Below are 17930 nucleotides of genomic sequence, written 5' to 3' on the forward strand. Positions count from 1 at the left end.
TATTACTCAGTCATAAAAAGAAACGAAATTGAGCTATTTGTAATGAGGTGGATAGACCTAGAGTCTGAAATACAGAGTGAAGTAAGTCAGAGAGAGACAAATACCGTATGCTAACACATATATATGGAATTTAAGAAAAAAAAGTGTCATGAAGAACCTAAGGCTAAGACAGGTATAATAAAGACACAGACCTACTGGAGAACGGACTTGAGGATATGCGGAGGGGGAAGTGTAAGCTGTGACAAAGCGAGAGAGGCATGGACATATATACACTACCAATCGTAAGGTAGATAGCTAGTGGGAAGCAGCCGCATAGCACAGGAAGATCAGCTCGGTGCTGTGTGACGGCCTGAAGGGGTGGGATAGGGAGGGTGGGAGACGCAAGAGGAAAGAGGTATGGGAACATATGTATATATATAACTGATACACGCTGTTGTAAAGCAGAAACGAACACACCATCGTAAAGCAATTATACTCCGATAAAGATGTTAAAAAAAATAGAAGGAAAAAAAGGGAGAAAACTCAAATCAGTAGAAGTGAAAAAGGAGAAGTAACAACTGACACTGCAGAAATACAAAAGATCACGAGAGATTACTACAAGCAACTCTATGCCAAGAAAATGGGCAGCCTGGAAGAAATGGACAAATTCTTAGAAATGCACAACCTGCCAAAACTAAATCAAGAAGAATGAGAAAATATGAACAGACCAATCACAAGCAATGAAATTGAAACTGTGATTAAAAGTCTTCCAACAGACAAAAGCCCACGACCAGATGGCTTCACAGGCGAATTCTATCAAACATTTAGGGAAGAGCTAACACCTATCCTTCTCAAACTCTTCCAAAATATAGCAGAGGGTGGAACACTCCCAAACTCATTCTATGAGGCCACCATCACCTTGATACCCAAACCAGACAAGGATGTCACAAATAAAGAAAACTACAGGCCAATATCACTGTTGAGCATAGATGCAAAAATCCTCAACAAAATACTAGCAAACAAAATCCAACAGCACATTAAAAGGATCATACAGCATGATCAATGGGGTTTATTCCAGGAATGCAAGGATCCTTCAATATACGAAAATCAATCAACGTGATAAACCTTATTAACAAACTGAAGGAGAAAAACCATATGATCATCTCAACAGATGCAGGGAAACCTTTCGACAAAGTTCAACACCCATTTATGATAAAAACCCTGCAGAAAGTAGGCATAGAGGTAACTTTCCTCAACCTAATGAAGGCCATATATGACAAAGCCACAGCCAACATCGTCCTCAATAGTGAAAAACTGAAAGCATTTCCACTAAGATTAGGAGCAAGACAAGGTTGCCCAGTCTCAACAGTCTTATTCAACATAGTTTTGGGAGTTTTAGCCACAGCAATCAGAGAAGAAAAGGAAATAAAAGGAATCCAAATCGGAAAAGAAGTAAAGCTGTCACTGTTTGCAGATGACATGATACTATACATAGAGAATCCTAAAGATGCTACTAGAAAACGACTAGAGCTAATCAATGGATTTCGTGAAGTAGCAGGATACAAAATTATTGCACAGAACTGTCTGGCATTCCTATACACTCATGATGAAAAATCTGAAAACACTCCCATTTACCATTGCAACAAAAAGAATAAAAGGTCTAGGAATAAACCTACCTAAGGAGACAAAAGACCTGTATGCAGAAAATTAAAAGACACTGATGAAAAAAATTAAAGATGATACAAACAGGTGGAGCGATATACCATGTTCTTGGATTGGAAGAGTCAACATTGTGAAAATGACTCTACTACCCAAAGCAATCTACAGATTCAATGCAATCCCTATCAAACTACCACTGGCATTTTTCACAGAACTAGAAAAAAACATTTCACAATTTATATGGAAACACAAAAGAGCCCAATTCGCCAAAGCAATCCGGAGAACGAAAAAAAGAGCTGGAGGAATCAGGCTCCCGGTTTCAAGCTACAGTAATCAAGACAGTATGGAACCGGCACAAAACAGAAAGATAGATCGATGGAACAGGACAGAAAGCCCAGAGATAACTTCACGCACATATGGTCACCTTATCTTTGATAAAGGAGGCAGGAATGTATAGTGGAGAAAGAACAGCTTCTTCAATAAGTGGTGCTGGGAAAACTGGACAGGTACATGTAAAAGTATGGATTTAGATCACTCCCTAACACCATACACAAAAAGAAGCTCAAAATAAATTAAAGACCTAAATGTAAGGCCAGAAACTATCAAACTCTTAGAGGAAAACATAGGCAGAACACTCTATGACATAAATCACTGGAAGATCCTTTTTGACCCACCTCCTAGAGAAATGGAAATGAAAACAAAAATAAACAAATGGGACCTAATGAAACTTTAAAGCTTTTGCAGCAAAGGAAACCATAAACAAGACCAAAAGACAACCCTCAGAATGGGAAAAAATATTTGCAAATGAAGCAACTGACAAAAGATTAATTTCCAAAATTTACAAGCAGCTCATGCAGCTCAATAACAAAAAAACAAACAACCCAATCTAAAAATGGGCAGAAGACCTAAATAGACATTTCTCCGAAGAAGATATACAGACTGCCAACAAATCCATGAAAGAATGCTCAACGTCATTAATCATCAGGGAAATGCAAATCAAAACTACAATGAGATATCATCTCACACCAGTCAGAATGGCCATCATCAAAAAATCTAGAAACAACAAATGCTGGAGAGGGTGTGGAGATAAGGTAACACTCTTGCACTGCTGGTGGGAATGTGAATTGGTTCAGCCACTATGGAGAACAGTATGGAGGTTCCTTAAAAAACTACAAATAGAACTACCATATGACCCAGCAATCCCACTACTGAGCATATACCCTGAGAAAACCATAATTCACAAAGATACATATACCAAAATATTCATTTCAGCTCTATTTACAATAGCCCGGAGATGGCAACAACCTAAGTGTCCATCATCGGATGAATGGATAAAGAAGATGTGGCACATATATGCAATGGAATATTACTCACTCATAAAAAGAAACGAAATTGAGCTATTTGTAATGAGGTAGATAGACCTAGAGTCTGTCATACAGAGTGACGTAAGTAAGAAAGAGAGAGACAAATACCGTATGCTAACACATATATATGGAATTTAAGAAAAAAAAGTGTCATGAAGAACCTAAGGGTAAGACAGGTATAAAGACACAGACCTAGTAGAGAATGGACTTGAGGATATGGGGAGGGGGAAGTGTAAGCTGTGACAAAGTGAGAGAGGCATGGACATATATACACTACCAAACGTAAGGTAGATAGCTAGTGGGAAGCAGCCGCTTAGCACAGGGAGATTAGCTCGCTGCTGTGTCACCGCTTGGAGGGGTGGGATAGGGAGGGTGGGAGACTCAAGAGGAAAGAGATATGGGAATATATGTATATATATAACTGATATACGCTGTTGTAAAGCAGAAACTAACACACCACTGTAAAGCAATTATACTCTTATAAAGATGTTAAAAAAAAATAGAAGGAAAAAAAGGGAGAGGACTCAAATCAATAGAAGTAGAAATGAAAAAGGAGAAGTAACAACTGACACTGCAGAAATACAAAAGATCATGAGAGATTATTACAAGCAACTCTATGCCAATAAAATGGACAACCTGGAAGAAATGGACAAATTCTTAGAAATGCACAACCTGCCAAGGCTAAATCAGGAAGAAATAGAAAATATGAACAGACCAATCACAAGCAATGAAATTGAAACTGTGATGAAAAATCTTCCAACAGGGCTTCCCTGGTGGCGCAGTGGTTGGGAATCCGCCTGCCAATGCAGGGGACACGGGTTCAAGCCCTGGTCTGGGAAGATCCCACATGCCGCGGAGCAACTAAGCCCGTGAGCCACAACTACTGAGCCTGCGCGTCTGGAGCCTGTGCTCCGCAACGGGAGAGGCTGCGACAGTGAGAGGCCCGTACAGTGCGATTAAGAGTGGCCCCCAGTCGCACAACTAGAGAAAACCCTTGCACAGAAACGAAGACTCAACACAGCCATAAATAAATAAACAAATAAATAAATTTATATAAAAAAAATCTTCCAAGAAACTAAAGCCCAGGACCAGATGGCTTCACAGGCAAATTCTATCAAACATTTAGAGAAGAGCTAACACCTACCCTTCTCAAACTCTTCCAAAATATAGCAGAGGGAGGAACACTCCCAAACTCATTCTATGAGGCCACCATCACCCTGATACCAAAACCAGACAAGGATGTCACAAATAAAGAGAACTACAGGCCAATATCACTGATGAACATAAATGCAAAAATGCTCAACAAAATACTAGCAAACAGAATCCAACAGCACATTAAAAGGATCATACACCATGATCAAGTGGGGTTTATTCCAGGAATGCAAGGATCCTTCAATATACGAAAATCAATCAACGTGATAAACCATATTAACAAACTGAAGGGGAAAAACCATGTGATCATCTCAATAGATGCAGAGAAAGCTTTTGACAAAATTCAACACCCATTTATGATAAAAACCCTGCAGAAACTAGGCACAGAGGGAACTTTCCTCAACCTAATGAAGGCCATATATGACAAAGCCACAGCCAACATCATTCTCAATGGTGAAAAACTGAAAGCATTTCCACTAAGATCAGGAACAAGACAAGGTTGCCCATTCTCACCACTCTTATTCAACATAGTTTTGGAAGTTTTAGCCACAGCAATCAGAGAAGAAAAGGAAATAAAAGGAATCCAAATCGGAAAAGAAGTAAAGCTGTCACTCTTTGCAGATGACGTGATACTATACATACAGAATCCTAAATATGCTACCAGAAAACTACTAGAGCTAATCAATGAATTTGGTAAAGTAGCAGGATACAAAATTAATGCACAGAAATCTCTGGCATTCCTATACACTAATGATGAAACATCTGAAAGCAAAATCAAGAAAACATTTCCATTTACCATTGCAACAAAAAGAATAAAAGATCTAGGAATAAACCTACCTAAGGAGACAAAAGACCTGTATGTAGAAAATTATGAGACACCGATGAAAGAAATTAAAGACGATACAAATAGATGGAGAGATATATCATGTTATTGGATTGGAGGAATCAACATTGTGAAAATGCCTCTACTACCCAAAGCAATCTAAGGATTTAAATCAATCCGTATCAAACTACCACTGGCATTTTTCACAGAACTAGAAAAAAACATTTCACAATTTGTATGGAAACACAAAAGACCCTGAAGAGCCAAAGCAATCTTGAGAACGAAAAATGGAGCTGGAGGAATCGGGCTCCCTGTCTTCAGGCTATACTTAAAAGCTACAGTAATCAAGACAGTATGGTACTGGCACAAAAACAGAATGATAGACCAATGGAAAAGGATAGAAAGCCCAGAGATAAACCCACGCACACATGGTCATCTTATCTTTGATAAAGTAGGCAGAAATGTACAGTGGAGAAAGGACAGCCTCTTCGATAAATGGTGCTTGTAAAACCAGACAGGTACATGTAAATGTATGAGATTAGATCACTCCCTAACACCATACACAAAAATAAGCTCAAAATGCATTGAAGACCTAAATGTAAGGCCAGAAACTATCAAACTCTTAGAGGAAAACATAGGCAGAACACTCTATGACATAAATCACAGCATGATCCTTTTTGACCCACCTCCTAGAGAAATGGAAATAAAAATGAAAATAAACAATGGGACCTAATGAAACTTCAAAGCTTTTGCATAGCAAAGGAAACCATAAAGACGACCAAAAGACAACCCTCAGAATGGGAGAAAATATTTGCAAATGAAGCAACTGACAAAGGATTAATCTCCAAAATTTATAAGCAGCTCATGCATCTCAATAACAAATAAACAAGCAACCCAATCCAAAAATGGGCAGAAGACCTAAATAGACATTTCTCCAAAGAAGATATACAGACTGCCAACAAACACATGAAAGAATGCTCAACATCACTAATCATTAGAGAAATGCAAATCAAAACTACAATGAGATATCATCTCACACCAGTCAGAATGGACATCATCTAAAAATCTACAAACAATAAATCCTGGAGAGCGTGTGGAGAAAAGCGAACACTCTTGCACTGATGGTGGGAATGTGAATTGGTACAGCCACTGTAGAGAACAGTATGGAGGTTCCTTAAAAAACTACAAATAGCACTACCATATGATCCAGCAATCCCACTACTGAGCATATACCCTGAGAAAACCATAATTCAAAAAGAGTCGTGTACCAAAATGTTCATTGCAGCTATTTACAATAGCCTGGAGATGGAAACAACCTAACTGTCCATTATCTGATGAATGGATAAAGATGTGGCACATATACACAATGGAATATTACTCAGCCATAAAAAGCAATGAAATTGAGCTATTTGTAATAAGGTGGATAGACCTAGAGTCTGTCATACAAAGTGAAGTAAGTCAGAAAGAGAAAGACAAATACTGTATGCTAACACATATATATGGAATTTAAGAAAAAAAAATGTCATGAAGAACCTAGGGGTAAGAGAGGAATAAAGACAGAGACCTACTAGAGAATGGACTTGAGGATATGGGGAGGGGGAAGCGTAAGCTGTGACACAGTGGGAGAGAGGCATGGACATATATACAGTACCAAATGTAAGGTAGATAGCTAGTGGGAAGCAGCCACATAGCACAGGGAGATCAGCTCGGTGCTTTGTGACCTCCTGGAGGGGTGGGATAGGGAGGGTGGGAGGGAGGGAGACACAAGAGAGAAGATATTTGGGAACATATGTATATGTATAACTGATTGACTTTGTTATAGAGCAGAAACTAACACACCATTGCAAAGCAGTTATACTCTAATAAAGATGTAAAAAAAAAAAAGATGGTTAAAAAATAAAAGTCCTCTACAGAAGAACTATCAATTGAGTAGCACCTAAAAGCTACTATTGGTCCCCAAGTCTACTATTATTAACAATAATGACTGCAGGGTCATTCATGTAGCCCACATTCACCTGGCCCCACTAGCCTGTGGCCTTGGCAGAGATGCGTACTACTCAGGGTTACCCATGTGGCACTCTGCCACTGCCTGGTCTCTTGCAATTAGGTGTGGCCATGTGCCTATTTCTGGCCAGTGGGCTGAGTGGAAGTTACCTAGAGAGGCATTTAAGAGTCATCTCTTAGTGTGACCCTGCTGCATTCTCCCCACACAACCCCCAAGCACTGTACACATCGCCCCCAGGGCAATCATAGAGGCCACCCACTGAGGTGGAAAGCTCACAGGTGAAAGCAGATGGGGTCACTGAGTCACTACAAGATGAACAGCTGACATGGGGGAGTGGCGTGGATCAGGAAGTGAATGAATAAGGAAAAAAATAAATCTTGCTATTCAGCCAATATAATTTTGGATTTGTTTGTTACCACCAAAGACTGTCCTGACTGATACAAATATAGCAGCAGTTAACATAAGAAACTTCAGCATGAGACAAAAAGCCAGCTTCATTCAGTGAAGGAAAGGCAAAAAGGTGAGAAGACGACACCCTCCCCCTTGTTAATCAGTCCTGCACACTCTCCCCTGAGCCCGGGAGGGGCTTCAGGATCTTCTCAAGTCTTAATAAGAACTAGAGAAGAGGCATACCTCTGTTGAGCAGAACTTCTTCAGACATGAGGAGGCAGGGGAGAGGGCAGTGCACGAGGAGATGGAAGACACGGCCCCATCCCACGGTCCTCCCCAACATGTATGCTGTGTGACCTTAGGTAAGCTGCTTCACCTCTCTGTACTTCAGCCCATGTCTGTACTTCAGCCCATGCCTCCTTAGGTGGGTGGCAGGCAGAACGATTGACCTTTACTGCCCCATGGGGGATGGGATGAGATGGTGGCTGGAGAGAGGAACCTTTGCTCTTCACATTCTTGTTCTCATTGAGAAATGTCACTGGGGCACACGGCAGTGCTGAAGTCTGTTACTATGGAAACTGGAGGGCGGTATGGATGGGACGTCCCAAAGCCAAGAGCCTGCATGGCCCCCTGGGTGCCATCCCCAGCGCCCTGGAGATGAGAGAAGTGCAATCTCTGCTTCAGCAACCTGGGAGTGACCCCAACTGTCCCTGGATGTCATCTTGCTCTTGTGATTAAAAGCACACACAACGTTGCTCTCACATATGTGCAGGGACATTTGCCTGAGGATGCTTACTGAGACATTGTTACTGATGGCAAAAATCTAGAAAGGCCAAGAAAAATCTAGAAAGTCCTAAATGTTCCTAAAGAGTGGACTGGTTAAGTTTCGATATATCCATACTATGAACTATGCAGCTATTTAAAAGCCAGGCAGGTGTCTCTGTACTGACGCTAAAGACTTCCAAGACATATCAAGCCAGGTGCACGTAGTGTGGAGAGCACACAACCATTTGTATATACACACATTTAGACACACAAGCACGTACACGTCTGTGTGTGTGTTCTATACAGCTGGAAGGCAACACAAGAAACAAGTAATGGTGGCTGCAGTGGGCTGGGGTCTGGTGAGACAGAATTAATTTTCATTGTAAATTCTTTTGTACTATATTTTACCATATATGGATATATTTGGTTTATCCCTAGAGTTTTTTGTCCAAGAAGTAAAGAAAGGAAACACTGGCTTTGGATTCCAATCCTAGATTTCAAGCCAATCTTCACGTCATCATAAATGTGTGATCTTGGGCAAAGCTCAGTTTCCTCATCTGTAAAATGTGGATAATAGTAGTGCCTCCCTTACTGGATTGTTGTGAGGATTAAATGAGATCATATGTAAGAGTTTAGCCCAGGGCCTGGCACCCATTAAGCATTCTTGGCAACCATTCATGGTGCCCATTAAACTATTTTTTTTTTTAACTATTTTTGATCAAGCACAAAGCTCACTGTCCATTTGACCACAGGGCCCAGATATCTGACAGTATCATGAAGACCATTCCTTGAAGAGCGAGTGTTGATATTGGTTTTAATATTTTATCACCTGACAGCATCTTGTAGAAAACACTCGTTTGCCTCTTCCTGTGCCCTGCCCAGCCTGCTATTAACAGTCTCCAAAGCCTTCTTTTGCGGTACGTGGGCCTCTCACTGTTGCGGCCTCTCCCGTTGCGGAGCACAGGCTCCGGACGCGCAGGCTCAGCGGCCATGGCTCACGGGCCCAGCCGCCCCGCGGCATGTGGGATCTTCCCGGACCGGGGCACGAACCCGTGTCCCCTGCATCGGCAGGCGGACCCTCAACCACTGCGCCACCAGGGAAGCCCCCAAAGCCTTCTTTAAAACTGTGCTCCTCCATATGGTTTCCCAAAACTCCTGCTCAATATACAGGGTTGATATATAGCTGGGAGAACATCCTTTTCTCCTTGAGCTTTTACGGAGGATGTGAGGGAAAGGACTCTTCTTATCAAATAAGGGAGAAAAGTCTCTCGAAGCCATTAGGTGTCTGACACTGATTCAATTACCCCATCCGATGCATCAATGGTGAAGCATCCATTGATGCTCCGTGCCCTTTTCAGCGCAGCACTTCCTAAACTTCATTAGTGCTGCAGCACTGCTGCCATCGATCCTTCTCTGAGAGCGTCCTACACAGCAGAGGACAAACTCCATCGCGGCAGATCACTGCGGCACTTCTGCTTCCTGAACAAAGGGCTCTGGGGGCCTCTCGGGCTGAGAGGAGTGCCCAGATGAGGTTGTAGGGCCCAGTATAAGCTACCCCAGCCGGGTTCCCGTCACCCAGAGTTTCAAGTGATCTTAAAAACAACCTTGGGGGCTTCCCTGGTGGCGCAGTGCTTGCCGATGCAGGGGACACGGGTTCGTGCCCCGGTCCGGGAAGATCCCACATGCCGCTGAGCGGCTGGGCCCGTGAGCCATGGCCGCTGGGCCTGCGCATCCGGAGCCTGTGCTCCGCAACAGGAGAGGCCACAACAGTGAGAGGCCCACGTACCGCAAAAAAAAAAAAAAAAAAAAAAAGCACAACAACAACCTTGGTGCTCCCAGGTTGGTGAACACATCCGCATGAGGGGAGGGTGGGGCACCCCGATTCCCTGGGGACAGAAGCTCCTGCATTCAGCACCCTTCCGGACCTTGCCCTGGCTGTTCATCTGTATCCATTATAATAAACTGGTAAACAAATTTAAAGGGGGTAAAGAAAGAAAAAGGGAGAGTCAAAGAGTGAAAAACGAAGAGAGTTGAAGGAGAGAGAAATTTTCCCTAAGTAACTAGGGAATGAAGCAAAAACAGAACGTACATGAATACGCAAAGGAAATTCTACTCAACTGGTTATTGTTTCTAGTAAAAGACTGACTGTGATATATGGTAAATATCCTCTGGAGTAAAACCAAGACATGAGGAAATTGAGGCTTGGAGAGGTCAAGTAACTTGATGAGGTTAAGGGACTAACCCAGTTTTCTCATCTGGTCTACATGATCCCTGAAACCCCTTCTACCTCCAAGAAAAAGTAAAAACATAAACTTCTGTTTTTGTTCTACAGTCTTAAGAAATACAGCATCTTTCCCAAGAACAGAAGCAGGCTGTTGTATGCCTTCCCTTGTTGCACAAAACTGAAAATGAATAATATTTGTATTAATCACATTAAAAACTGAACATTACACTAAAAACAAACAAACAGAAAAACAACTTGGGCTTCCCTGGTGGCACAGTGGTTAAGAATCTGCCTGCCAACGCAGGGGACACAGGTTCGAGCCCTGGTCCGGGAAGATCCCACATGCCACGGAGCAACTAAGCCCGTGCACCACAACTACTGAAGCCTGCGCACCGAGAGCCTGTGCTCCACAAGAGAAGCCACCACAATGAGAAGCCCATTCACCGCAACGAAGAGTAGCCCCTGCTCGTCACAACTAGAGAAAGCCCACGTTCAGCAACGAAGACCCAATGCGGCCAAAAATAAATAAATTTATTTTAAAAAAAAAACAACTTAAGAACTTAGGTTCTATAGCCTACTTTGGCTTACTCTTTGTAAGCAAAATAGCTGTAGTCTATCCTATGGCTCAACAGAGCCCAGCCACAACTGCCTTACTTGTCTGTAGGACCAAAGGTTATAAGAGGCTTGAGGAAGGGGACTGCTTACGTACCCACGAAGCATCCATTGATGACCTGATCGCTGAAAGTGGAAAGTAGATCCCAGGGAGACTGTGTTCTTACGAGCTGTAATCACGGAACCAAGGAAAGCATCTTGGAAGCCCTAGTTGGCACAGAGGGATGGAGTTGCTTGCCTTTGAAAATATCACTGGGCTTGGACCATGAGCATCTTGGCATCATCCCCGAGAGACTGGAGACCAGAGGCCCTTCCCCTCCCAGGTACCTGTAAGCTACTGGATTCATACGGAACCATAGAGGAAAGGGAGAACATCTGCCTCCTGAAATATGACTGAGATGGAACTCCTTGCCACCATGGCCAGTGGAAGCTTGGAGTCCTACTTAAATAGGGGTACAAAGTAATTGTGATGGTTTTGCATCAATAGTCGGGAACTAAAAGTCATATCAACTATATTTGTATCTCTGGTGCCTAGCAGAAATCTTGGCACATAGTAGGTGTATAATGAATGAATGACCAGTCCTGAGGCCTTGTGAGATCTTCAGTCATCAGATGAAAATTCAATTACTTTTCATAAGTTCTGCTATTCTCAAAGGCAGAGAGTGGGCCCTCACCATTTAGAAAATTGTTCACCCCATGAGAGAGCAGAAATCCTCCCTTGTATCACATGCCACTCTCCTGCTCCATCCCTCCAATGGCTTCCCATCTCACTCTGAAGAAAATCAGAGTTCTTACCATGACCTTCACAGTCCTACAAGATCTGGCCCCCCCATCTCTCCGACCTCATCTCCTAATACCCTCCCCGTCTTTTACTCCCTTAAGCCACATTGGCCTCCTCGTTGTTCCTCAAGCATGCTCCTGCCTCAGAACCTTTGCACTTGCTATTCCAGCTGCCTGAAATGCTCTGCCTTGAGATCTAGGCATGGCTTCATCCTTTACTTCCTCAGGTCTCTGCTCAATGTCACCTGTTTAGAAAAGCCTTCCCTGGGAATTCTCTAGCGGTCCAGTGGTTAGGGCTCAGTGCTTTCACTGCCCGGGTTCAATCCCTGGTTGGGGAACTATGATCCCGCAAGCCGTGCAGCACAGCCAGAAAAGAAAAGCCTTCCCAGATCACTTTACTCCTCTCCATCCCCCCATCCCACACTCAGTGCTTATACTACTTTATCTTCATAATGTTTAGATGACAAATATATGATACAGTTATTTATCTGTTGTCTGTTTCTCGTGAGAGCAATAAGAGAAGAGATCTTATCTGATTCCCTCCTGAACCTCCAATGCTTAGGACAGCTCCTGACACATAATAGGAACTCAAGAAATCTTTGTTGAATAAATGAGTGAAGTTAACCAACAAATTTGACCAACAAATGGCCTAGGCTATCCCACCCCCTAGGTATTCTCTCCAAGTGAGATTTAATTGGCATGAATTTCAGAAGGAGAATGTTAGAGCTGGAAGAGCCCTTGAGATGGCTGACTTCTGCCCTTGTGGGACCCTTCAAGGGCCGGGGTGTGGGCGCCTGAGGCCTGGGGCTTTCCGCCGATGGTAAGGAAGTCACCTTGATGAGGGGAGACTCCCATCCCAGTGCTCCGTGGTGTCTTCTCCAATATCACTGGGCTCAGGGCAAGAGGGAAATCCCAGGGATGGTAAGCACCATTCTGAGAAAATACATTTGGGAAACACTGGGTGAAACCAATCTCCTTACTTCCCAGGGCCTAGGTAAGCTTCTGTGCCTTGTGATTCTCCAAGGTGGGGTGACTATAGATTGCATTTCTCAGACTTTTTAAACCCTTTTTCTGGAGAACTGTTTTTGTGGGATTTGTGTTCTCTGGGACACAGCTTGGAAAACACTGGTTTCGTACTTTCTTCCTCCTGAAGCGCCATCCGAAGGTGTGTGGGAAGCTGCGGGAAAGCCGGATGCTTTGCTTACCAAAAGAAGCCAGAGATGGGAGTTTCCCTCAGCACAAAGCCAGGCTCACCAGCATCTTGCATCTCTCGGAGGAGCCCTGAAGCACGTTGCTTTCTACACTCTGCCTCCTCTGCGACCCCCTAGACCTGAACGGGCTCCCTTCAGCATCTCTGTGCTCAAGCCCTCCACATGTTTCACCAGGCTCATCTTTTCCCCTCCAGGTGTCATCTTCACCCACCTGCCTTCCACCTACCTCCTGAGGCCCTGCTGGGAGAACTTCCTGGAAGTGCCCCTCTTCCCTGCCCTTTGGCAGCCCCCTGGCAGGGAGCCACTTAAGTAGCTGGCGAGCATCGGAAAGGAGACAAGCAGTTTCCTGAACAGTATGTGCGTGATCCAACTTTGTAAAATAAGGACATACGTTGCAGGCATGTTCATGTCCATCTACACAGAGAAAGAGGAGGCTGGGAGGTGTCCTCCACCAGGGTGACAGTAGTTATCGCTGGGTAGCTTTTCTGTTTAGCTGTATCCTTAAATTTGATTTTCCCACGTGTGTTTAAAAAGAAAAAGAAAGCTCATGGAAGTGTCACAGAATCTGCAACTGTCATTCCACTCCTCACTAACCATGTGACTTCAGAGCACACAACCTCTCGGGTTCCTCATCTCAGAGATGCCCCACCTTGTTCCCTCTCGGAGGTTCTCTGGGAACCGTCTCTGTTCCGTCACTAGACTGCAAGCAGCTGGAGAGCAAGCGAGCGTCCTCTGTATCACACCTCCTCGGCATCCTTCCACAGGACTATGTGGTGCCTTGCACGCTGCAGTGTTGTTATTTTTTATTACTGCAAGTGCTAAATAAATCCTCAGTGACTGAGCCCAGAGCCGCACACATTTATCCTTGTCATCGCTCCAATTCTATGTGGCTGGGACAGAGCCGAAGGCGCTGGAGACGCAATAAATCTGCTCTGGGCCCCACCCATTTCTCCACCAAGCGGATGTGGTTGCTAGGAGCCAAGGCTGGAGTGATGGGCTGAGGCCCTCTGAGTTGGGAGTCCTGGAGAAGGGCTGGCTGGCTTCACAAACTCCCCTCCCAGGAGGTGTGTGAGGGCTTTTGGCAGTGATTTCCCCAGAAGGAAGGAATGAGGCCCTGACCAGGTGCAAAGGCAGGAGGTAAGAGCCATGCCTGGGTTTAGTCCTGCCTCAGCCCTCTGGTCCCCACCACCTTGAGCCTGGGCAACTCACATCACTGCTCGGGCCTCACTTTCCATGCCCATTAAATGGAACAATAGCTCCTATATTTTGGATTATCATGAGAATAAAATGAGAGTCAGCACATAGCAAGAGCTTATAATGATCAAGCGGTACCTCTTAAGATGGTTTGAGGGTCCAAAGACAGTCCTAAGTGAGTAAGTAGCCTTTAGGTGGCTTAGAGTTCAGGGCTGGCTTCATGCCTGGACCCTTCCCCAGTGCTACCCAAGCTGCCGTGGATATAACTCACTTAAAGCAAGCTCCAGTTTTGACAGGGGGAGGGCCTATCTTTCCCCTATGCTGTATAGCCTTGAGTGGATTTATGAAGCAAAAGCAGCCCATGGTGTATCTTTTGTGTGTGCCAGGTATCTGCTAGGTATTCCATATCCCCTTCCTAGAGAGGACATCCGTCAGGGTGCAGAAGAATAAGGCTGTGTCCAAAGCCACACAGTACGATAAATGGTGGCACGCGGGCCAAATGCTGCCAAGTTACTCCACTGGAAGAGAATCAGAACCTCCTACAAAGTCTGCTCACCCCTATTTTGTTTTGCAGACTCTGGAATTTTCCATTCCATTTGTTGAACCCCATTTGTAGCAAAGACGTCTCAATGCATCTTGGGAAGGAATGTGCTAAGGGTACTATATACAAACTCACTTCTCCCACATCTTAGCCACACTGAGTGCCACGCCTTTAAACAATTCTGAGACATTCTTCTCAGGATATTTGTGGCACAGGGCGGAAGCCATTATTGCCTCCTTGCAGCTGTGTTCCTCTGGGTTAGGGACTGTGATAGCGACCCAGAACTAGGTGCTGACTGAAGGGGAAGTGCTTCTACCAAATCCTGTGGGTGACCTGGGGCCTCTCGAGTGTTCCCTAAAAACTCATCGTCAAAATGGGAGGGGAGAAGACTAGATCCACCAGGTGCTGAAGAAATGTTTCCTGGCACGAGGATGCTTGGTGACAGTCACTTGAGGAGCACAGCTGGGGGGGTGGGTGCTCAGCCATTTAGACACACTGGAGTTTCACATTTGACCTTTGGCTTCCACACGAGATTAAGGGACAGAAAACTTTTCAAAGTCATTTTCTATTTACATAACTAGTTCAAGGGTGATGGTGGAGGTGGGGAATCCAAAGTCTACCTAGACAACTTCTGTTTTTGATTTATGCCAGCGGTTTATATGTTTAAGCTTCGGTTTTGTTATAGGGTTTGTTTGTATGACAAATGAAGTTCATGGATTATATAAGTCATCTATACATATTTTTAAAAGATTAATGTAATACCCTAACTCTAACACAGAGCTTTTAATGTGAGACCTACTGATATGGGGCCATGTAACTCTTGAAGTGCTGTCCTGTGCACTTGCAGATGCTAGTAGCATCCCAGGCTTCTACCCACAGACCCGACAACCAAAAAGTTCTCCAGATATTGCCAAGTGTTCCCTGCGGGGAACAAAATCATCCTCCATTGAGAACCACTCCCTCTAACATAAAGGATAAATAAAAAGGTGATAATGTGTAATAAAGTAACATGTATTTCAAAGTATAAATGCTCACGCATGGCTGTACTGGGAGTCGCAATGAAGCAGCCACCTGCCTGCACCTGCTGATAGTGAAGGGGTTTGGATTTAAGAGAAGTAAGAAGATCAAGAGCTCTTTCTATAAGAAGATCAGGAAAGTGTAAGGGTAGAAGTATGGATGGACACTAGAAGAAAAATGAGCGTTAGGCTAAGTAATAATAGAGAACACTTAACTGTACGTACGTGAAAGAATAAAATTACTATAATTAAAAGAAAGATAGTATACCAAGATCAATCAGACTCAATCATAAATGAGCTGGGACTTATTTATAAGTACAGCATCAGAGTAGTTCCCTACTTTATGACCGGGGGTGTCACTATAGTGATAGAATCTCTGGTGTTTAACAAGAACTTGGGGCTGTATCCTGTGAGAGGTTGGACTGAAAGAGGCCAAGTGGTAGGAAGGTCTCTGAGGAAGGAATCAGAATAATGTTGAAAAAGAAGAGACCAACTGAAAAACATTTGAAAGTGAAATTCTTATAACCTAGATTTCTTATCATTGTGCCTATGTGTGTGTGCGTGTGTTTGTATGAATATAGATGGCAATATTATAACAATATTTTTTAAAATAACAACGAAATTCAATGAGATCCTTGTATTACATGAGTTTACAAATTTCTATCTGGTTCAAGATCTATTCAAAGGAATCTCAAATCTCTGTTACATATTTTCAGTTGGTTTCATTGCACAGTACAGCCCTACTGCATTGAAACACTTTTCAGGAAAATTTGTAGTTAGAAAGGCTTCACGCGTAGAACCAGCGAGTTGCACAGCATGAGTGAGTTATACAGTCATTGCCAGACAAGATCTTTCTTCTGTTTAAGTTTCTTTCTGTGGAATGGTCTTCTAAATTACTGGACTTTTCCAGTAACGTTTTAGAACTTATGTTCAGAATTATCATGTTCTAAGTATTGCTGATGTACATCTGTAGTGAGTTTAATCTGGGAGAACATTCAAAAGTCACGTGGGACTCTCCCAAACACTGCAGGACATCTAGCTTCCTCCTCATCCCCAGATGCCAATGGGCATGTCACCCAAAAACTACACCCACCAATTTCCAAAATGCCCCCTCTGGGACACCACAGCTCCTGTAGATCACCCCAGACTTATATGACCACATCCCAGATGTGGGTCACTGCCACCCAAGACCTCATTGACAAGCATCCACTATATGGACACAGATTCAAATGTCCCTCCCTTCAGCTGGTGTTTGGGGCACAACATAGGTACTTCTATTATCTCCACTGCTAGTATCTTTACTACCTGTAACACTTCTATGCAATTTTTATTAATAACTCAATGACACCTTTGATGAGTGGTATTAACAAGGTAAATGGGTAACACCTGTTGAGAGTTCACTCTGTGTCAGACCCTGGGTGTGTTAGCTTTGTTACTTCATTCAAACTTCACAGTAACCCTATGAAGTAGATACTATTATTAGACATATTTTACAGGGAGAGTTTCAGAAACTGGTCCAAAGTGACCTAATGAGTGACAAAATCAGAATTTGAATCCTGGCTCTTACTCTATTTGCTATACTATTTCCCCACAACTGTCTTCTCTGTATTCAATTTAAGCCAAAGAAGTAAATGGCAAACCCACACACCTACGGTCAATTAATCTTCGACAAAGGAGGCAAGAATATACAATGGAAAAAAGACAGTCTCTTCAGCAAGCGGTGCTTGGAAAGCTGGACAGCCGTATAAAAATCAGTGAAGTTAGAATACACCCTCACACCATACACAAAATAAACTCAAAATGGCTTAAACACTTAACCATAAGATGTGACACCATAAAATTCCTAGGAGAGAACATAGACAGAACATTCCCTGACATAAATCGTACCAATGTTTTCTTAGGTCAGTGTCCCAAAGCAATAGAAATAAAAGCAAAAATAAATAAACGAGACCTAATCAAACTTATAAGCTTTTGCACAGCAAAGGAAACCATAAACAAAATGAAAAGGTAACATACAGACTGGGAGAAAATATTTGCAAATGATGCAACCGACAAGGGTTTAATTTCCAAAATATACAAACAGCTCATACAACTCAATAACAAAATAAAGCAAACGATCCAATCAAAAAAATGAGCAGAAGACCTCAATAGACATTTCTCCAAAGAAGACATACCAGATGGCCAACATGCCCATGAAAAGATGCTCAACATCGCT

This window comes from Delphinapterus leucas, chromosome 13, assembly GCF_059928025.1.
Source record: "Delphinapterus leucas isolate spDelLeu-1000000601 "Yukka" chromosome 13, BTC_Dleu_Yukka2, whole genome shotgun sequence".
NCBI classification, from domain to species: Eukaryota; Metazoa; Chordata; class Mammalia; order Artiodactyla; family Monodontidae; genus Delphinapterus; species Delphinapterus leucas.